Genomic DNA, 22,539 nt, shown 5'->3' with positions numbered 1-22,539 from the left:
AAAATCAGGAAAAAAATAAATAAAATGGGGAAAAAAAATTAGGTTATGGCAATCAGCTCGTGCTGTATTCACTCTGCTCCTCACTCCACCTTCTCTTTTTCCAACTATAATCCAATTAACACCCTATTATGCTGAATACCTGCACAGAAGCCATTAGTGGGTTTCTCTACAACACTCTCATTGTCACCTCACTAAACCAGAGCCCCTTGAGTCCACTGCTAGTTTGGCAGGTGTTTGCCAGCAGGAAGTCTTTAGGGTTTACTGAGCTTTCCCTGGGACAAGAAATTAATGTGGTAATTAATGCAATTATATTTGCAGAAGCTTCTCTCCTTGGCCCTAATCAGAAGAAATGATCTTCACATTTCTTTAACTTTGAAAAGGGATGTTTGTGTGTGTGTATGTGTTGTGGGGTGGGCAGGGTGAGAGCACCTTGGGTAAGGGAATGAGGGGTGTCATGCAGGGTGTCACGCCAGGTCTCAGCTCCCGCTCCCCACATCAGAACGCAGGATATGGTGAGGCCGAAAAGGAACTCCCACGGAGCCATAGGTAGGGGAGTCATATCACTATATTCTCGCTGGCGTCCAGGCTGATCCACTTGATCCGCAATCTGCCATCTGCTTTTTCTGCCTGGCAACCAGCCAACCAACCAGCGCAGTCACAGCAGTTATATCAGTAGCCAATTGGCCAGCTGGTTATAGCTGACAGCCAACCATCCAATCACAGTTGATGGTCATTTAGTACCTGAACCAGCACCTTTCCATATGAGGCCAAGAGCTTGGAAACTGCACTCCTGGCTCTGTCCCCACAGGGGCCAATGAGAAACAGAGAAATGACAATTGGAGGACAGGGAGTAAACCAGATTCCTAGTCTGTATCAGGCAGTGAGAGGAAAGCTCAATGACACAGCTTTTGAAATCTCACTTCACACCTTCTCAAGTTTAAACTGAGGAAAATGGTAACATCTGATAATCTCACTACTCCTCCAATAAAGTGGACTAACAAACAACTTCCTAAGTATTTTCCATGCGTCTCACATAGTGCTAGATGCACTACAGTTATCGTACTTGTTTTGGTTGACCCACATATGTGTCCAGGATGCCAGTGGTAGATTTGCACTAGCTCCCCAACTTGATACCATGCTGACTAAAGGGTGCTTAACAAGAAGTTGCACTCGTAAAATCATTGCCTATAGAACCTGAAGGATGGAGAACTTCAGAGACGTGCTTCTCAAGCAGAGAATCCAATGAACAACTGGAGGCCCTTGTGAAAATGTAGATTCTGATTCAATACATGTGGGGTGCAGTAGAGATTCTAAATTTTAACCAGCTCCCCGGTGAGGCCCATGCTGCTGGACCATACTTGAGTAGCAAGAAGATAGACCAATTCCATTTTGAGTCAGTCTGAAAGACTGCTGCTTCAACATGGCAACTGCTTCTATTACCTGTTGCTATACTTACCGTGTTTCCCGGAAAATAAGACCTACCCTGAAAATAAGCCCCAGTTAAGGTCTCAGCCAGGTGGATGCATTTATTACATTATGACAATGTTCCAGAAGAAGATGACATGACTGTATTTGAATAATAGATTTTTGTACATGAAAAAATAAGATATCCCCTGAAAATAAGCCCTAATGGAGCAAAAATTAATGTAAGACCTGGCCTTATTTTTGGGGAAACACGGTAGAATAATACAATGTTAGATGATCATAAGTACCGGTATCAATTGGCTCAGAGTTTATTTGTGCATTGAGCCTGTTCACTGAGTAGTCTATAGTCACTGACTGTGACCATGAACCAGTATTTGATGCATGTCTCCTTCTAGTAAGTTTGTTTTATATCTGACAAATCCGATATCCCAAATCAGGTGGTAGCTAAGTTTCTTAAGGGTAGAAACTGCTATTGTTTTAAATTAAAAATGAACAGGAAATGAAGTTGAAATACAAGAGTTGAGTCAGTAGAGACTCTAACATTTACTAGTAAAATAGTTAACCTTCCTGGGCCTCAATGTTACAATCTGTAAAACAGGATAACTTATCTCGAAAGGTTGATGGACAAAGAAGACAATCCCTAAAATCATAAATGGCAAGGGTGAGTAGCAGAGTCTGGGTGTCCTGTACAGGTCTAAAAGATTTATACCAATAGATCTTTCTTATCCAACTATGAGGAACTGGCAAATTAGATGTGCTTATGGGGATGATGGGACAGAACAATTAAAATATGGAATGCCTTGGAAAATCTGAATTTTTTATTTTTCTGCAATTATGCTACTTATCTGTTCACACATAAGTTTCCCTGTCATCAGATGAGGCACTCAGTTCCCACAGCTCCCAAGTCTAGTCCAAGAAACTTATTCAGTTAAGGTTATGGAAATCCAGGGAGTTGCAAATTCCTAGTCGGCCTGGCTCTGAAAGGCTATTCCATGAATCAGATCATGGAATTGGTGAGTCTGAGAGCTGGATGTGTCCTTTGAAATTCTCTCACCCAAGCCCTTCATTTTCTAGATGAGGAGCTGTTGTGCTAGCCAAGACCACACAGCTTGTTACTGGAGAGCTAGGGCTGGGATTTGTGTCTCAGGCTCCGGACCAGTGTGTTTTCCTTTACACCAGGTTGTCAGTCACTCTTTAAGTACTTAGGAAAACTCGGCAGAAGGTTTCTTCCCTCTGGGTAGCAGACTGTGCTAAAAAACAAATGACCTTGGCTGCCTCTGTGCCTGTTGTCAGGACCACTCAGTCACTCAGACTAATGTGCCACTTTTCAGTGAAAATCTTGTGCTGTCATCATTAGGAAATCTAATCGGGTACTCTAGAGATCAAGGTACAGATGGAGAAGGTTTATACAAGAATTCCTCTATGGTGAGGGGCCATCCAGAAATCATCTTTGTTTTCTTGTCTATGGGCAGTGCTGCAGCCAAATGTATATATTACTGTAAATATTAGTGGTAGTAATGAGTTATCAAGAAGATACTGATAATAATGTTAGTAGAATTTGGATGGCATTTTTAAGTCGCCCAAGCATTTTTCTAGGACACCTGAGTTCTTGCAGTTCTGGGACTAGTATAAGTGGACTGTTGACCCTAGCACAATGATTTCATCTTCCTGAGCTTCAGGTTTACCAGTTTTACAATGTAGATTCCACTGTTGCCTTCATGAAGAGGAGCTGTAAAAGGGAATGATAGAAGTTTGCCCAGAGTCAGTATCTCCTTACAAATAATGAATTGGCTTCAAGATTGTACTTGACAGACTAATTTAATAATGAGTTAAATTCCCCAATCCCTCTTTTTTTTCTTTTGCTGAGCATTTCAGAGTTCTTTTGAAAGCTTTGACTTAATCCTGTTTCTTTTTATCTTTGCTCCAGGATGACAAACTAAATTTGAGATTGGCAAAGGGGAAAGGGCCATATTCTGAAGTGATTAGCCTGGCTGTGAATCTTTACAATGGACCCCCATTTACTCCAAATCCCTCCGATTTTGCCATTCAGACAGAAGGCAACATTTAGTGAGAACACCTGCATCTCATGCCTGAGAAGGAGAACCACACAGTTCAGTAGCCTCCAAGTCTGCTGCACATTAGAATCACCCAGGAGCTTTTAGAAATCCTGATGACCAGGCTGCACTCGCTTTCAATCAGAGTGGCTGGGTGGGGGCCTAAGCATAAGCATTTCCTAAGGATCCCAGGGGAGTTTCAATGTGCAGCAAGTTTGTGACTTACGTAGATGGGAGGCAGGCCCATGTCCAAAAAGCAAAGCAGAACAGGATCTTTGGTCTGCCTTTTCGCTTCCTTTAGATTGATTTATATGGAGGATGATGAAGAAAAAAAAAGCTGTGAAAGTTTCAAGTTGGACAGATCAGAATGAGGAAGATGGTTAGATTAGAGAAGGTATAAAGGAGGAGGGAGGATGAAGAGGAAACCGAGGGAGGGAAAAAAGAAGTAGAGAACCCCAGATGTGGCTGTTTCAAGAAGATGCTTTTATCTTCACCGTTAAAGGACTTTGGATGACATAGGTGGTAGGTGGAAGGGCTTAGTTGGAGAACAGTGTCTTCAAGAAATAAGGTAGGATGTGGGTATATAGAGGTAAACATATCAGCTGCTGTTCTGTAGCGATCTCCTGGGGATAGTTCTATGTCGGAGGACTCATTCTTTGTAACTCATTAAGGAATGGGAATGAATCCTTTCTGAAACGCTAAAGTTCCCCAAGTGGAATTTATACACCAGGTTCACTATATCCATTTATTTTTAGACAAGTAAAATTTTAAGTGTTTAGTCTGCTTGAAAGCACTCCCCAGGTGCTTGTGTTGTCCAAGCCTGGATAGAAAATGACTCCTTTCTGCTTGGATGCCCATATCACCTGAAGCTCTTCTGCTGGGAAGCTTAGAGAGAGGTTATTAGGTGCTTTGGGAAAAGTATTTGAGGTTGCACCGGCTTTCTTCCTGGATGGTTCAGCACCAGTGGGGACAGGAGGCTCTGAAGCCAGGCAGGCACTCCCCACACATTGGTTACTTGGCCCCACAGTGGCTCCCAAGGTACTTCACTGTAATTGTTCTCGTGTCTGTTCCCTCCATGGATTATATGCTCTGTGAGGTGGAGATGGCTCTTCTTGGCCCCACTAGCTCTTCAGCACCTACACGCACCTGATGCTCTGTAAATGCCAAGTACATATCGGTTGAATGCATGAATACTGATTTTCTAAGTTACAGCTGAGTAAGCTGGGTTGGGTCACTCACCATATCTCTGAGCTCTAGCTCCCCTTATCTGAAAAATGAGGGTAATAATACATGCTTCATGGCAGGGGGTGTAGAGACAATTAATTAGAAACGTTCCACGTAAAGTACCTTTAGAATGTCTGGCGCAGAGTGGGTGCTCTTTGTGTGATCACTATTGAAGTTCTGGTCCAACAGGTTGGAATGGAATTCACCTCCAATCCCAGTCCCTGCTGAACGTGCAGTTGTTACCCTCCACAAATTTCCAAATATTTCAGCTGTTTCAGCTGGGCTTCCAAATATTTTCGTTTTAAAATGAATTACAGTGGACACATTTCATATAAGCTTGATGTATAATTGTGAGTTTCCCAAATATAAAAACATGGCACAGAAGGCCAGTAATCGGCCATGTTCTTCATGATGTTTTTATGCGCTAACACTGTTCAAATGCTTTATGTTCTTTAGGTGCTAATTCAGATTTAAGTTTTATGTGCTAATACTTTTCCTCCAAAAGAACAAACTTAGAAAACTTTTCTATGTTAATGCAGGGCTGTGTCAGACTTGTTTGAGGACATCATAACATATATTTACACGTGAGGCCAGCTGTTGGGCCATTGCCCTTTTGTTCTGGAACTTTTGTGGCTGCAGAACATGGGTCAAATAACAAACATTCTAACCAAATTTTCTCATGCTCATTATATTGCTATGAAGATCAGTTTCCTGATTGTTCCTAGGGTTTGGTTTAATCTCATGTTTTCTATCAGGAAATGCATCATTCAGGGCAGGCATCTTTCGGGTTCCTCTTTCCATCCCAGCTGTTGGAAGGAAGGAAATTCCTTTTTTTAAAAATTTTATTTTATTAAATTTATTGGAGTGACAATTGTTAGTAAAGGAAATTCCTTTTTCAATCTTGGACTTGGCGCCAGAAGATCTGCATTCTAGCTCTGGCTTTGAATTAGTGATTTCCCTGCATAGGACCTCAAATTTTTTTTCCCTATAAAAGGGGAAGATTGTACTAGAATAATTGGTTTACAAACTATGTGCTTCAGAAGACTAAGATGTTTTGTAGAAATTTCAGAGGCCTTTATTATTTTTTTATTTTATTTTAAACTTTTTATTTATTTAAGTGTGTTTTTCCAGGACCCATCAGCTCCAAGTCAAGTAGTTGTTTCAATCGAGTTGTGGAGGGCGCAGCTCACAGTGGCCCATGTGGGGATCAAACTGACAACCTTGTTGTTAAGAGCACTGCGCTCTAACCAACTGAGCTTACCAGCCGCCCCAAGAGGCCTTTATAAATAAGAACATGAATGCCTCATTTCTTCAGGCAAAACAGCTCCCCTTTACTCTGCTTTATGTATTGAGTAGTGATTACCTTTTCCTTCCTTCTCTTTCTCTTCCCCTCTCTCACTTCCTCCCTCCCTTCCTTCCTTAAAAATTATAACTTTTGTAGCTAAATAAAGTTAGAAAAAACTGGACTATGAGAGTCTTTGTCGTTCCAACATTCTGTGGTTCTGATTACCCTTTGTATTAGCGTTGAACAATAATAAAAACCATAAGAGATTTGACAATTAATGAAGAGTTCTGATAATTCATCAAAACAGAAAACATTCACAACTTGCTCAGACCCCATTGGCTACTGAGTTCCACCAGTGAGAAGGAGATGGATGGCTAAACATTTGCATTATAAACTTTCTGTTGGTTCTTATACATTTTATTGTCCTTATATATAATCATTTTTTCCCCTTCAGTGTCATCTCCTTGAAAATAAACAGCTTCACCTATAATAACATAGAGGGACTGGCTTTTTACAAAAGACTGAACTTATTGGTAGCCTCATACAAGGTATGACAATTAAGTTTGCGAACTTGTTGCAATGACGTTGCTTGCTAACATTTTTTTTTATTTTTTTTTAATTAAATTTATTGGGGTGACAATTGTTAGTAAAATTACATAGATTTCAGGTGTACAATTCTGTATTACATCATCTATAAATCCCATTGTGTGTTCATCACCCAGAGTCAGTTCTCCTTCCATCACCATATATTCGATCCCCCTTACCCTCATCTCCCACCCCCCACCCCCCGCCCTCCTTACCCTCTGGCAACCACTAAACTATTGTCTGTGTCTATGAGTTTCTGTTTCTCATTTGTTTGTCTTGTTCTTTTGTTGTTTTTGGTTTATATACCACATATCAGTGAAATCACATGGTTCTCTGCTTTTTCTGTCTGACTTGTTTTGCTCAGCATTACTCTCTCAAGATCCATCCATGTTGTCACAAATGTTCCTATATCATCTTTTCTTACAGCCGAATAGTATTCCATTGTGTATATATACCACAACTTCTTTATCCATTCATCTATCGAAGGACATTTTGGTTGTTTCCATGTCTTGGCCACCGTAAACAAAGCTGCAATGAACATTGGAGCACACGTGTCTTTATCTCTAAATGTTTTCAGATTTTTTGGGTAGATACCCAGAAGAGGGATTGCTGGGTCATATGGCAATTCTATTCGTAATTCTTTGAGAAACCTCCACACTGCCTTCCATAACGGCTGTACCAGTCTGCATTCCCACCAACAGTGTATGAGGGTTCTTTTTCTCCACAGCCTCTCCAACATTTGTTGCTATTTGTCTTGTTGATGATAGCCATTCTGACTGGGGTGAGGTGATATCTCATTGTGGTTTTGATTTGCATTTCTCTGATGATTAGTGATGTTGAGCATTTTTTCATATGTCTATTTGCCATTTGTATGTCCTCTTTGGAGAAATGTCTCTTCAAGTCCTCTGCCCATTTTTCAATTGGGTTGTTTGTTTTTTTGTTGTTGAGTTGCATGAGTTCCTTGTATATTCTGGATACTAGCCCCTTATCGGAGGCACTGTTTGCAAAAATCTTCTCCCATTCAGTTGGTGGCCTCTTTATTTTGTCAATGGTTTCTTTTGCTGTGCAGAAGCTTTTAAGTTTCATATAGTCCCATTTGTTTATTTTAGCTTTTACTTCCATTGCCTTTGGAGTCAAGTTCATAAAATGCTCTTTGAACCCATGGTCCATAAGTTTAGTACCTATGTTTTCTTCTACGCAGTTTATTGTGTCAGGTCTTATGCTTAAGTCTTTGATCCATTTTGAATTAACTTTGGTACATGGTGACAAATAGCAGTCCAGTTTCATTCTTTTGCACGTGGCTATCCAATTCTCCCAGCACCATTTATTGAAGAGGCTGTCTTTGCTCCATTGTATGTTTTTAGCTTCTTTGTCAAAAATTATCTGTCCATATTTATGTGGTTTTATTTCTGGGTTCTCAATTCTATTCCATTGGTCTATGTGTCTGTTTTTCTGCCAAAACCATGCTGTTTTGATTATTGTAGCCCTGTAGTACAAGCCAAAGTCAGGAAGTGTGATTCCTCCATTATTGTTCTTTTTTCTTAAGATTGCTTTGGCTATTTGGGGTCTTTTGTGGTTCCAAACAAATCTGACGATTTTTTGTTCTATTTCTTTAAAATATGCCATTGGGATTTTGATGGGGATTGCATTGAATCTGTATATTTCTTTGGGTAATATGGCCATTTTAACTATGTTGATTCTTCCAATCCATGAGCACGGAATGTCTTTCCATTTCTTTGTGTCTTCTTCAATTTCTTTCAAAAATGTCTTATAGTTTTCAGCATATAGGTCTTTCACATCCTTGGTTAAGTTTATTCCTAGGTATTTTATTCTTTTTGCTGCAATTGCAAAAGGAATTGTTTTTTGTATTTCTTTTTCTGAGATTTCATTGTTAGTATATAGGAAGGCAATGGACTTTTGTGCGTTGATTTTGTAGCCGGCAACTTTACTGTATTCGTTGATTGTTTCTAATAGCTTTTTGGTGGAGTCTTTAGGGTTTTCTATATATAGCATCATGTCATCTGCAAAGAGTGATAATTTAACTTCTTCATTCCCAATTTGGATGCCTTTTATTTCTTTCTCTTGCCTGATTGCTCTGGCAAGGACTTCCAACACTATGTTGAAAAGCAGAGGTGATAGGGGACATCCCTCTCGTGTTCCTGAACGTAGAGCAAAGGGCTTCAGTTTTTCTCCATTAATTATGAGATTAGCAGAGGGTTTGTCATATATGGCCTTTATTATGTTAAGGTATTTTCCTTCTATACCCATTTTATTAAGTGTTTTAATCATAAATGGATGTTGTATCTTGTCAAATGCTTTTTCTGCATCAATTGATGTAATCATATGATTTTTGTCCTTTATTTTGTTTATGTGATGTATCACATTGATGGATTTGCGTATGTTGAACCATCCTTGTGCCCCGGGGATGAACCCCACTTGGTCGTGATGAATAATCTTTTTAATGCATTGTTGTATTCGATTTGCTAGAATTTTATTTAGGATTTTTGCATCGGTATTCATTAGAGATATTGGTCTGTAGTTTTCTTTTTTTGTGTGATCCTTACCAGGTTTTGGTATCAGGGTAATGTTGGCCTCATAGAATGAGTTAGGGAGTACTGTCTCTTCTTCAATTTTTTAGAAGAGTTTGTGCAGAATTGGTATTAGATCCTCTTTGAAGGTTTGGTAGAATTCACTAGTGAAGCCATCTGGTCCCGGACTTTTGCTTTTGGGAAGGTTTTGGATGACTGATTCAATTTCGTTACTGGTGATCGGTCTGTTTAGATTTTCCAGTTCTTCATGGTTCAGCCTTGGAAGGCTATATGTTTCTAAGAACTTGTCCATTTCTTCTAGGTTGTTGAATTTGGTGGCATATAGTCCTTCATAGTATTCTTGGATGATCCTTTGTATTTCTGTGGTGTCCGTGATAACTTCCCCTTTTACGTTTCTGATTTTGTTAATCAGTGTCTTCTCTCTTTTTATCTTAGTAAGTCTAGCCAAGGGTTTGTCAATTTTGTTAATCTTTTCAAAGAACCAGCTCTTTGTCATATAATTTTTTCTATTGTCTTTTTGTTCTCTATTTCATTTAGTTCTGCTCTAATTTTTGTTATTTCCTTTCTTCTGCTGACCTTGGGTTTTACTTGTTCTTCTTTTTCTAGTTCTTTAAGGTGTAACATGAGGTTATTTATTTGGGAGTTTTCTTGTTTCTTGAGATAGGCGTGTAGTGAGATAAATTTCCCTCTTAAAACTGCTTTCGCTGCATCCCAAAAATTTTGGTAGGATGTATTTTCATTGTCATTTGTTTCTATGTATCTTTTGATCTCTCCTCTAATTTCTTCTTTGACCCAGTCCTTCTTTAAAAGTATGTTATTTAATCTCCATGTATTTATGTTTTTTCCCGCTTTCTTTTTACAGTTGATATCCAATTTCAAAGCCTTGTGATCAGAGAATATGCTTGGTATGACTTCAATCTTCTTAAATTTGTTGAGACTGATTTTATGTCCCAATATATGGTCTATCCTTGAGAATGTTCCATGTACACTAGAAAAGAATGTATAGTCTGATGTTTTAGGATGAAGTGCTCTATAAATGTCAATTATGTCCATTTCATCTAATGTGTCATTTAGGGCTACTATTTCGTTATTTATTTTCTGTTTGGATGATCTATCCATAGCTGTCAATGATGTATTTAAGTCCCCTAGTATAATTGTGTTTTGGTCAATTTCTCCCTTTAGTTCTGTTAGTAGTTGCTTAGTGTATTTCGGTGCTCCCTGATTGGGGGCATAAATATTGATGACTGTTATGTCTTCTTGTTGTACAGTCCCCTTCACCACTATGAAATGTCCATCTTTGTCTCTTGTTATCTTTTTCACCTTGAAGTCTGTTTCATCTGATATCATTATGGCTACACCTGATTTTCTCTGGGTACCATTTGCTTGGAGTGTCAATTTCCACCCTTTCACTTTGAGTCTATGCTTGTCCTTGTAGCTGAGATGTGTCTCTTGGAGACAGCATATGGTTGGGTTTATTTTTTTGATCCAATCTGCTACTCTGTGCCTTTTTATTGGTGAGTTCAGTCCATTTACATTTAGGGTGATTATTGATATGTGAGGATTTCCTGTCATTCTATCCTTAGTTTTCTGGTAAGGTTGTGTCTCCATTGTTTCTTTGCCTTTTTGTTGTTGTCTATTATTTCTGTGTGGTGGTATTCTATGATGTTTCCCTCTGTTTCTTTTTTTATTTCAATATATATTTCAATTCTGGATTTATTTTGAGTGGTTACCCTTAAGTTTATGTAAAAGAAAGTTTGATATTTAGAGTACTCCATTTTCTTCAGCACGCTTACTTTCTCCATTGCCATATTCCGGTTCAGGCCTTTACTCTCCCCCTTTTTGAGTTGTGGTTGCCACAAATTGTCCCTGTTGATGGTGGTCGAATAGCCTCCTTTAGTATTTCTTGTAGTGCAGGTCGTGTATTAGAAAATTCCCTCAGCTTCTGTATGTCTGGAAAGGTCTTTATTCCTCCTTCATATCTAAAGGATATCTTTGCTGGATATATTATTCTTGGCTCATGGTTTCTCTCTTTCAATAGTTTGAATATTTGGTTCCACTCCCTCCTGGCTTGTAGAGTTTCTGCTGAAAAATCTGATGATAATCTAATGGGCTTTCCTTTGTAAGTTACCGTCTTCTTTTCCCTGGCTGCCTTGAGGATTCTTTCTTTGTCGTTGATTTTAGACAGCTTCAATACAATGTGCCTTGGAGAAGGTCTGTTGGGATTGAGGTAACTAGGTGTTCTGTTTGCTTCTTGGATTCGAGGGTCCAGTTCTGTCCACAAATTTGTGAAGTTCTCATGGACAATTTGTTTGAATATATTCTCTGTTCCCTTCTCTCTTTCTTCTCCTTCTGGTATGCCCATTATTCTTATATTGCTCTTTCTGATGGAGTCAGAAAGTTCTTGTAGAGTTCTTTCATTTCTTTTAAGTCTCAAGTCTCTTTCTTCTTCAATTTGTGTCATTTCCAGGTTTCTATCTTCGATGTCACTGATTCTTTGCTCCATCTGGTCAACTCTACTACCTAAGCTGGTTATTTCATTCTTAATTTCTTCTATTGAGTTCTTAATCTCCAGAAATTCTATTTGGTTCTTTTTTAAGATTTCAATCTCTTTCGTAAAATGCTCATGCTGTTCTTTGATTGAGTTTCTGAGTTCCTTTAACTGCCTATCTGTGTTTTCTTGTATCTCGTTGAGTTTTTTCAGAACTGCAATCTTGAATTCTCTGTCATTTAAGTCACATATTTCTGAATCTTTAAGTGCCTTCTCTGGAGATTTTTAACTTTCTTTCTGAGTTATCTTGTTGCCTTGGTTATTCATGGCAATTACTGGTTTACTATTTCTCTTCCTAGACATCTACAGGAGTGGCTTCTGCAACAGGTTGATAGAAAGCGGTCTTTCTTTTGTTTGCCAGTACTTGTTGGTAGAATGTTTTATTATTTCTCCAACTGCAACTTATTTTCCTTCTCCCACATAGTAGTGCTATGTTTTCTCTGCACTATTCCAACTTCTCACGCAATGGGGGGATTCCCTGGGAGACGGGCTTCTCCTCTGTTAATAGTTCGTCTAGGTCACAGGGCGCAGTGTCCCGGTGGGTATGCGGAGAGCTTTTGATGTTCCAAAGCTCTTCCAGCTCCTGATTCAGAGCCCGTATATTTCAGCAGTTCTGTTTACTCCTGCAGGGATCCGCCCAGATAGGTGGGGTCAGAGGCGGGGTGAGTTGTGAGAGGTGGCCGAGAGCAATGGCGGCAACCACCACCACAGCCGGTCCTGCTTCCACAGCTCTCTCCCCTTTGCTGGAACTAGTTGGGCTGTGAAATTGTGTTTGCAGTCCACAGTTCTCAAAACAGCAAATTTTCTGTTGTTTTGATCTGACACTGCTACTGTTTCGCTTTTAGCACTGGGCAGGTGGGGGCGGGGCAAGCTCTGGGAGGGGAGGGAGGGGGCGGCTAGTCTCAGTGCCTAAGGCTCCGTTCTCTGCTCGGCAGTGCGGGCTTAAACCACCGTTTTCAGCCTTTTTCCCTCAGTCTTTTCTCCGAGGTCTCTGCCGTGAGCATTGGGTTCAGCCGTGTTATATGCTGCCCCCTCAGCCCTGTGGAGCCCTGGCGGAGCCCTAGCAGTCCGAGTTCTTCCCTCTCCCGCAGCTGTGGTAGTTCCGGGAAGCAGCGAGCTCGGCGCAGTGAGCTAGGTCTGCGTCCTCCGCCCGCGCGGCTCCGTCTCCGCGCACTTCTCCCTTTCCTCCTCCCCCCACTCGCGCGAATCTCCCACCTGTAGGTGATTTCAGTCGGTAGTGGGCCTCTTCGTGTTGCCTGTGTGCTGTGCAGGGAGTCCTTTGTGGAGTTTTTGTTGTTCGATTCGTTGTAAATTCCAGGGGAGCTTTACAGAGGCTCACCTCACGCCGCCATTTTTTGTTGTGTATTCATTTGTGTGTTCACCACCCAGAGTCTAGTCTCCTTCTGTTACCTTATATTTTACTCCTTTCACCCCCTTCAGCCTCCCCTCCACCCCGTTCCCCAGGTTGTCACCATGCTGTGGCCTGTGTCTATGAGTTTGTTTGTTTTGCTTGTTCACTTGTTGCATTCTGTTTTATATCCTACATATGTATAAAATTATGTGGTTCTTGTCCATTTTCATTTGACTTACTTCACTTACCATGATGCACTCAAGATGCATCCATGTTGTCACAAATGGCAATATTTCATTCCTTTTATGGCTGGATAGTGTTTCATTTTATATATGTATCACATCTTCATTATCCAATCATCCATTGAAGGACACTCAGGTTGTTTCCATGTCTTAGCTATTGTAAACAATGCTGCAATGAACATAAGGGTACATATATCTTTAAGAATAAGTGTTTCCAAATTTTTTGGGTTGGTACCTAAAGTGGAATTGCTGGGTCATATGGTAGTTCCAGTATTCATTTTTTGGGAACCTCCATATTGTTTTCTATAGTGGCTGCACCAACTTACATTACCACCAGCTGTGTATGAGGGTTCCCGTTTCTCCATATCCTCTGCAACGCTTGTTCTTTCTTGTCTTATTGATAATAGCCATAGGGAAATTGAGCAACTTTTCATAAATCTGTTGACCATTTGTGTGTCTTCTTGGAATAAGTGTCAATGAACTCTGCTCATTTTTTAATTGGAGTGTTCATTTTTTTGTTGTTGAGCTATATGAGTACTTTATACATTTTTTAAAACATTTTTTCATTAGTTTCAGGTGCGCAAAACAATGTAATAGTTAGACATTTAACATTTATATCCCTCATAGAGTGACAACTCCCTTCCCCTCACCCACTACCCCTTTGACATCACACACAGCCATTACATTTACACTGTCTCTATTGCTAATGCTGTACTCCGCTTCTTTATATATATATATATATAAAATTGTAGTTGACATTCATTATTGTTCAGCTTCAGCTTCAGGTGTACAGTGCAGTGATCAGGCATCTACATCATCCCTGAGGTTGTCTCCCTAATGAGACAAGTGTCCATTGGATACCCTACAAAATCTTTACAACATTACTGAGTGCTGGCGAGGATGTGGAGAAAAGGGAACCCTTGTGTACTGTTGGTGGGATTGCAGATTGGTGCAGCCACAATGGAAAACAGTATGGAGGTATTTCAAAAATCTGAAAATGGAACTACATTATGACCCAGCAATTACACTCCTAGGTATCTATCTGGAAAAATCCAAAACTCTAATTCAAAAAAATTTATGCACCCCTATGTTTACTGCAGCACTATACACAATAGCCAAGACAACTGAAATGCCCATCGGTAGACAACTGGATTAAGAAATTGTGGTACATTTATACAATGGAATATTATGCAGCCATAAAGAAGAGTGAAATCTTTTCGTTTGCAACAATATGGATGGACCTAGAGAACATTATGTTAAGTGAAATAAGTCAGAGAAAGACAAATACCATATGATCTCACTTATATGTGGAATCTAAAGAAAAGAATAAATGAATGAACTAATCAGATACTTTATTCATTTTGGATAGTAGTTAGTCCCTTATTGGAGGTGTTCGCAAATATTTTCTCCCATTTGGTTGGTTGCCTTTTTGTTCTGTTGGTGGTTTATTTTGATGTGCAGAAGCTTTCTGGTTTGATACAGTCCAATTCATTTATTTTAGTTTTTAGTTCCCTTGCCTTTGGGGTCAAGTTCACAAAAACACCTCTGAGACCAAGGTTCATAAATTTAGTATATATGTTTTCTTGTATGTATTTTATTATTTCAGGTCTTATCTTCAAGTCTTAAATCCACTTTGAGTTAATTTTTGTGTATGGTGTCAGATAGCAGTCTAGTCTCATTCTTTTGTGTGTGGCTTTCAGTTTTTCCAACACCACTTATTGAAGAGTCTTCCTTTCTCCATTGTATGTTATTGGCTCCTTTGTCAAAAATTAGTTGCACATATATGTGTGGGTTTATTTCTGTGTTCTCAATTTTGTTCTATTGTTCTGTGTGTCTATTTTTCTGCCAATACCACACTGTTATCACATTATAATTTTGTAGTATAAGGTCAGGGAGTGTGATACCTCTAGCTTTGTTCTTTTTTCTCATGATTGCTTTAGCTATGTGGGGTCTTTTATGCTTTTATGGTTTAATACAAATTATATATATATACACACACATACATATATATTTTCTATTTGAAAAATGCCATTGGGATTTTGATGGGGATTGCATTAAATCGGTACAGATTTGTAGGTAATATGGCATTTTTTAAAAAATTTTATTTTATTAAATTTATTGGGGTGACAATTGTTAGTAAAATTACATAGATTTCAGGTGTACAATTCTGTATTACATCATCTATAAATCCCATTGTGTGTTCATCACCCAGAGTCAGTTCTCCTTCCATCACCATATATTCGATCCCCCTTCCCCTCATCTCCCACCCCCCACCCCCCACCCCCTTTACCCTCTGGCAACCACTAAACTATTGTCTGTGTCTATGAGTTTCTGTTTCTCATTAGTTTGTCTTGTTCTTTTGTTGTTTTTGGTTTATATACCACATATCAGTGAAATCACATGGTTCTCTGCTTTTTTTGTCTGACTTATTTCGCTCAGCACTATTCTCTCAAATATGGCATTTTAACTATATTGATTCTTCCAATCAATGAACATGGAATATCTTTACATCTCTTTTTGTCTTCTATTTCTTTCAACAATGTCTTGTAGTTTTCAGTGTTTAGGTCCTTCCTGTTCTCTGTGAAGTTTATTCCTAGGTATTTTATTCTTTTTGTTGCAATTGCAAATGGGATTATTTTTCTTCATTTCTTTTTCCAACATTTCATTGTTACTATATAGGTATGCAATGCATTTTACACTGATTTTATATCCTGCACCTTTACTGCATTTGTTTCTTGTTTCTAATAGGTTTTTATTGCGTTTTTAGGGATATATATATATATATATATATATATATATATATATATATATATATTCATGTCTTCTGCAAATAATGACAGTTTTACTTCTTCATTACTAATTTGGATTCCTTTTATTTATTTCTTCTGCCTTATTGCTATGGCAGTACTATGTCCAGTACTATGTTGAATAACAGTGGTGAGCGTGAACATCCTTGTGTTGTTACTGATCTTAGAGAAAAAGATTTCAGATGTTTTTTTACATTGATTATAATATTAGCTGAGAGTTTTGGCCACTATTATGTTGAGGTACTTTCTTTTATATCCATTTAATTGAATATTTTAATAATAAATGAGTGTTGTATCTTTTCAAATGCTTTTCTGCATCTATTGATATGATCACATAACTTTTATCTTCTATTTTGTTAATGTGATGTATTACAGTGATTGATTTGCAGATGTTGAACCATCCTTGCATCCCTGGAGTGAACTGCACGTGATCACAATGTAATCTCTTTTTAATGTATTATTGTATTTTATTTGCTAATATTTTATGGAGGATTTTTGCATCTATGTTCATCAGTGATATTGGCCTGTAATATTCTTTTTTTGAGTTGTCTTTGCCAGGTTTTGGTATCAGGGTAATTTATGCTTCATAAAATGATTTGGGGAGTATTCCTTCCACTTCAATTTTTTTTAAAGAGTTTGAGAAGGATAAGTATTGAATCTTCTTTGAATGTTTGGTAGAACTCACCCATGAAGCCATCTGGTCCTGGAATTTTGTTTTTTGAGAAGTTTTTTTTTTATTATTAGTTCAATTTCCTTACTGTTGATTCATATATTTAGGTTTTTTCAATTCTTCATGGTTCTGTCTAGGAAGGTTTTATATTTCTAAGAATTTGTCCATTTCTTTGAGGTTATTGAATTTTGTGCAGTATCACCTTCATAGTATTCTTGTATAAACCTTTGTATTTCTGTGGTGTCCCTTGTAACTCATCTTTCATTTTTTATTTTATTTGAGTGTTTTCTCTTTTTCCTTCAGTAAGTCTAGCCAGACGTTTGTGAATTTTATTTATCTTTTCAAAGAAGTAGCTCTCTGTTTCATTAATTTTTCTATTGCCTTATGTTCTCTATTTCACTTAATTCTGCTCTAATTTTTATTATTTCTTTCCTTCTATTGACTGTAGGCAATGTTTGTTATTCTTTTTATAGTTCTGTAAGGTGAAATATTAGATTGTTTATTTGAGATTTTTCTTGTTTCTTGAGATAGGACTATAATGCTATAAACTTCCCTCTTATTACCACTTTTGCTGCATCTCTCAAATTTTGATATGTCGTAATGATATTTTATTTTGCTTCTGTGCATGTTTTTATTTCTTCTTTGACTCAGTAGATGTTCAGTAGCATATTGTTTAATCTCCACATATTTGTGGTTTTTTCAACTTACTTCTTGCAGTTAATTTCTAGTTTCATATTGCTGTAGTTGGAGAATATCTCAATTTTCTTAATTGTATCGAGATTAATTTTGTTCCCCAACATATGGTCTATTCTTGAGAATGAATATGGTCTATTCTCGAGAAGAATAAACATTTTGTTGTTTTGGTGTGGAAAGCTCTGTAAATATTGATTATGACCTTTTGGTCTTATGTGTCATTTAATGATGATATTTCCTTATTGACTTTCTGTTTGGATGATCTAGCCATTGCTGTCAATGGAGTATTTATGTCCCCCTACTATAATTGTATTGTTTTCAGTTTCTCCCTTTAGTCCATTAGTTGTTTTATATGTTTCGTTGCTCTCAGGTTGGGTGCATATATGTTGATAAGTGTTATGCCTTTTTGATGTATTGTCCCCTTTATCATTATAAAATATCCATCTTTGTCTCTTCTTATCTTTTTAACCTTGAAATCTATGTTGTCTGATATAAGTACAGCTATACCTGGTTTTCTCTGAATGCCATTTGCTTGGAATAGCACCCTCTACCCCTTCACTTTGAGTGTATGTTTGTTGTTGTAGCTGAGATGTGTCTCCTGAGAACAACATATAGTTTTGTCTTCTTTAATTCATCCACTACTCTGTACCTTTTAATTGGTGAATTCAGCCCATTTACATTTAGGATGATTATTGATATCTGAGGACTTTCTACAGCCATTTTATCTGTGTTGATGATTGCTTAGTATCTCCATTGTTTTTTTTCTCTTGTGTTTCTGTCTGCTATTTTAGTTTGGTGGTATTCTATGATATTTTCCTCTTTGCATATTAAATGTCTCATTTCTAGAGTTTTGTTCTGTGATTATCATTAGATTTATGAAAAAAAAAAGAGTTTCATACATATAATAGTCCTTTATCTTCAGTTGGAATCTTATTTCCATTCACCTATGTAAGCCCAGTCCTTTTCTTCCTCTTCTTTATGTTTTCGTTGTCACAAATTATCCCTTTTTATCCTGTGCATTTGTTTCCAAATGGCAGAAGCTACACTCTTTTGTTAAATTGCTTTTATCCCCTTTAAACTTTATGTTATATTTAAGTATTTAATACCCTATTCTGAAATAGAGTTGCAATTTCCTTTTTATGTCTGTTTGCCATTTTATTCAGTATTGCATCCTTTTGTCTTTTTGTTTCAAGTAAAAGAGCATCTTTCAACATGTCTTATAATGCAGATTTCTTCCTTCCTTCCTTTCTTCCTTCCTTTCTTTCGTTTCAGGTGTACAGAGCAATGTAATAGGTAGACATTTAAATCTCTCATAAAATTATAACGCACCCCCCCAAGCTACAACCCCTCTGGCATCTTATATAGCTGTTACAATACCATCAACTATCTTCCCGATGTTGTATGCCACAGCCTGTGACTATATATATATATATATATATATATATATATATATATATATATATATATATATATATAGTTAGAGTTGACATTCAATATTATTCTACCTTAGCTCTTCAGATGTATAGCACATTGGTCAGGCATCTACACAGTCATTGATGTGATCCCCCTGATAAGTCCAATGTCCATCTGGCACCTTACATTATCTTTACAACATTGCTGATTGTATTCCCCATGCTGTATTAACTATCAATTTATATTTCTTAATGCCTTTACCTTTTTCACCCTGCCCCCAAAAGCCATTCCTATCTATCACCATGATAGGTCTAGTATCTATCTGGCACCATACCTAGTTATTATGGTATTATTGACTATATTCCTTATGCTATACCCTACTTCCCCATGACAACTATATAACACCAATTTGTACTTCTTAATCCCTTCCCCTTTCATTCATCCTTAACCCCCCTCCAATCTTAAAGAAGTCCCTCTAAGATTCCTTGTAATACTAGTTTGGTGGTGATGAACTCCAGCCTTTTCTTGTTTGGGAAGCTCCTTATCTGTCCTTCAATTGTAAATGAAAGCCTTGCTAGGTAGAGCAATCTTGGTTGTATGTCATTGCTTTTCATCACTTGAAATATTTCCTGCTACTCCTTTCTTGCCTGCAAAGTTTCTGTTGATAAATCAGCTGACAGTATTATGGGGGCTCCTTGTAGGTAACTAACTGCTTTTTTTCTTGTTGCTTTTAATATTCTCTTTTTGTATTTAACTTTTGGCATTTTAATTATAATGTGTGTTGGTGTGGGCCTCTTTGGGTTTATCTTGTTGGGACTCTCTGTGTTTCCTGGGCTAGTATGTCCATTTCCTTCACCATGTTAGGGAAGTTTTCTGTCATTATTTCTTCAAATAGATTTTCAACTCCTTGCTCTCTGTCTTCTCCTTCTGGTACCCCTATAATGTGAATGTTGGTATGCTTGATATTGTCCTGGAGGCCACTTAAACTCCCCTCAATTTTTTTGATTCCTTTTTCTTTGTGCTGTTCTGGTTGGGTGTTTTCTGTTACATTGCTGGTTGGATCCTCTGCTTCATCTAATCTACTGTTGATTCCTTGTAATGTATTCTTCGTTTCCATTATTGTATTCTTTATTTCTGACTGGTTCTTTTTTATGGCCTCCATCTCCATTTTTATGCTTCCTATCTCTCTGTTGAAGTTCCCCCTGAGATCATTGAGCATTCTTATAACCAGTGTTTGGAACTCTGCGTCTAATAGATTGCTTATCTCCTTTTGCTTAGTTCTTTTCCTGGAGCTTTGTTTTGTTCTTTTATTTGGGACATAGTTCTTTGTCTCCCCATTTTGGCTGCCTCCCTGTGTTTGTTTCCATGTATTAGGTAGAACTGCTATGTCTTCTAGTCCTAGTAGAGGGACCTTATGTAGTAAGTATGCTGTGGCATTCAGTGGCACAGTCTTTCTGGTCACTTGAGACACAGGCTCCAGTTGTGTCCCTTGTGTGGGTTGTGTGTGCCCTCCTCTTGTAATTGAGCCTTGGTTGATAATTGCATATAAGTGAGAAGGACTGACCATCAGGCTCACTGGTTGTGAGGACTGCCTTGACTACAGTGGAAGGGTTGTTGTGCAGGGGCTGATCCTACAGAGCAGGATCTGTCTCATCAGGACTCAGGTGCCTGCCTAATCCAGCCCTTGTGTGTGTTGTACTTGGAGGTGGTTGGGTGATGCTCCCACTCATTTTGAAGCTGGCTACTGGGGGTGCCATGGGAACTGGCCCAGGACCACTTTGGAGGGGATTTACTGTAGGTCTACTTTAGCCACAGGCCATGTGCCACCCGGGGCCACCCAGTGGGAGCCTGAAAGAAACATGCAGATGGCTGTCACTTGTGCTGTGCTTGGAAGTGCCTTGAGAGGCCAAGGCCACCTGCCATTAGTGCTGGCTTAGGTCTGCTCAGCCAGAGGTACAGGACACGCTCAAGCCAGATGCTGTTTGTCTGGGTTCCATGAATCTTTGAGAGACCCTAGGAAAGTCTGCAGTTTGAGTCAAGGCAGGCGGTCTGCACAAAAAAGCTGCTAAAAGCAGCCTGGTTGTGCCTGAATGTTGGCTGGAGCCAGACCTCAAATAGCTAGGGCATGGGGAGTTAACTGCTGAGACTCAGAAATGTCAGTCTCCTGTGTTCACACACCGGGAAGTGGGAGGGCTCAACAAAGAAACAATGGCCTCTGCCAGCTTCCCTGTCCAGGAGAAAGCTACCTCTCCAGTCCCTGTCCCAAGCCACACAACTCAGTTCCCTACCATCTGTCACTGCTATCTTTCCAGCTGCTTCATCAGTGCTGCAGCTCAGAGTGAGTGATTCTGTTGGTGGGTAAGTATGCGTGCAGTCCCTTTAAGAGGCGTGCCTATGAGTGCAGCCGAACTTAGTCTCACTCAGTCACAGTCTCTGCTGGTATTCACAACCAAAAATTATGGGGATTTCTCTCCCTGGCACTGGAACCCTGGGCGGGGGTGGGGCTTGAATATCTCGGTCCTTTAGGGGATGGGGAGACCTGCACAGCTGAAATAGCCCTCCGGATCTTTAATGGTTACACATGGGTGTGGGACCAGCCCATTCCCCATCTCTGACCTTCCTACCGGTCTTGAGGTAGCTTCTGCAAATCCTCAGTTGAAAAACTTCAGTTCAGCTTGATTTTAGGCAATTCTCAATAATGGTTGTTTTGTAGATTAGCTGTAATTTTGATGTGGTTGTGAGAGAAGGTAAACACAGCATTTACCTACTGCGCTATCTTGGTTAAGCTGATGTTGTGGTGATAAATTCCCTAAGCTTTTGTTTGTCTGGAAAAGCCTTTATTTATCCTTCATATACAAATGATAACTTTGCTGTATATATTATTCTTGGCTGCTGATTCCTTTCTTTCAATATTTTTGATATTTGATTCTGCTATCTCCTGGCTTGCAAGTTTTCTGCTAAAAAATCCAATAATTTAAGGGTGGGTTTCCTTTATAGTTTACAGTATTCTTTTTCCTGGATTTCTTGAGAATTATATCTTTATCATTAACTCTTGACCGCTTTAATATAATGTCCTTGGAGAAGGTCTTTTTCCATTGAGATAATTAGGTGTTCTATTAGCTTCTTGCATTTTAGGGTCCAGCTCTTCTTGTAGGTTTCCAAAGTTCTAATCAATTATTTCTTTGAATAGGCTTTCCATCCCATTTCCCCTCCCTTCTGTTTCTTATATACTCATTATTCTTATATTGCTCTTTTCAGTAGCATCAGATATTCCTTATACAGAGTTTTTTCATTTTTTCTCTCAATTCTCTCTCTTCTTCCACGTGAGTCATTTCTAGATTTCTATCTTTAAAATCATCAATTCTTTCTTTTACCTGCTCTGCTCTCTTTCTTAAGCTTTCTAATTCATTCTTCATCTCATTTATTGAGTTCTTCAGTTCCAGAATTTCTGTTTGGTTCTTTTGTATAGTTTCCATCTCTTTTATAAAGCACTCCTTTGTTCATTGCTGTTATTCCTGAGCTCATTGAACTGCCTTTCTGAGTTTGCTTGTATCTCACTAAGTTTTTTCACAACTGCACTCTTGAATTCTCTGTCATTTAAATCATAGTCTTACATATGTATGAGTTTATTTTCTGGGGAATTTTCATTTTCTTTCGGAGCTACCTTGTTACCTTGGTTATTCATGGCACTTG

Source organism: Rhinolophus sinicus, chromosome 9 (genome assembly GCF_057876585.1).
Source record: "Rhinolophus sinicus isolate RSI-liver-muscle chromosome 9, RSI-T2T, whole genome shotgun sequence".
In the NCBI taxonomy this organism is placed as follows: domain Eukaryota; kingdom Metazoa; phylum Chordata; class Mammalia; order Chiroptera; family Rhinolophidae; genus Rhinolophus; species Rhinolophus sinicus.
This window is presented reverse-complemented; position numbering follows the sequence as displayed.